Here is a 1,365-nt window from a genome sequence, read left to right as displayed (position 1 = left end):
GAACAATTTTAAATTTCGAGGGAAGGAATTTTTTAAGATAAATTTTTTTTAAGAAATACCAATATTCCGGGCCACTTACTTTTCATTTAAGAATCCACTTTCTCCTTGTCCATCTGATCGTTAGTCAATTATATCGTCTATCATATCGTCATATCTTTTCTAATAAAAGAAAAAAACTTTCAGTTTTCGTGAAATATCTCGGATTTCACGCTACTTATGAAAAAAGTGTAACAGGTTTGTTGCGTTTTTTTCTATTGGAAAACAGTTTTTGGATTGCTTAAAAGAGAGAAGTTTGCGAGAAACAAAATTCGAATTTTGTCGAAACATATGGTGCTCTGTAGAAAGGTTTCTTTTAATACTGATTTGCATACAATTACATCTTCACTAAAATGAGGGCAGTCCACACGCCACAATACGACGCACAAAGATTTAAATCCTAACAAGATCTTTATTGCTCCTCATTAAATTCTGTACAAAAATGAGTCATATGAAAAACCTGCATGTGTAACTCTCGCGAAGGAAAAAGTGAACGTTATGTTTGTAGACCTAAGTAAGTTATATACATGTACAGAGAGTTTGAACAAAAGCGGTTAATGTCGTTCTGAGCTACAAACGATTAAAAATTTCGAAAAATCGCAGTTTTTCATGTCTTTCGGTCTAAAACTAAGATCAATTGAACCATTTTTATATGTTTCGATGTGTTTAACTTTTTTAGACGACATGGTCCGTCCCCATTTCCAACTACTATCTTTCCGCAAGTTTCTGACAAACCTCGAATAATAGTTTAAAAATCCGATTAATGACCTCAACTCTGCAACGCTACGCGGTTCTGCTAACGCTTGTATTGCTCTAATTCGGTCTTCCGAAATATGAATGCCGTTACTATCAATGTCGTTACCTAAGGACGATACACGTGTTTGTGCAAAACTACATTTCTCACGTTTAACTGTTAGACCATACCTTTGCAATCGTGCAAGGACTGTACGCAATCGACTATCGTGCTTGTTTAAAAATGGAATACGTTAATTTCCAAATTGCTTCTCCGATTTAATTGTAATCGTCCGAAATAATAATAATCTCGGAACTGTATTGAGGTTCCGAGAAAGTCACCGCGATAATATAAAAACATAGTTACACGTGCCGAGTTTCTTGCCGGCTCGGTCGTTTTAACGGTCGCGATGTTTAGATTCCGCGACCGGAAAAAGTTCGAATCGAGCAGAGCGCGACGGAGTAAGACGTAGACACGTGCGTGACGTGTCACCTGAGTGCGAGCGAGATAGAAATACCTCGCGATTCCCACCTCGCGACGTCCGAGGTGAAGGACGATTTCGGCAAGACGATCATTCCCTTGTGAGGTTTCCGTGA

This window comes from Ceratina calcarata, unplaced genomic scaffold, assembly GCF_001652005.2.
Source record: "Ceratina calcarata isolate Rehan_Ccalc_2016 unplaced genomic scaffold, ASM165200v1 scaffold515.2, whole genome shotgun sequence".
NCBI classification, from domain to species: Eukaryota; Metazoa; Arthropoda; class Insecta; order Hymenoptera; family Apidae; genus Ceratina; species Ceratina calcarata.
The sequence above is the reverse complement of the archived record's forward strand: the minus strand, read 5'-3'. Positions refer to the sequence as shown.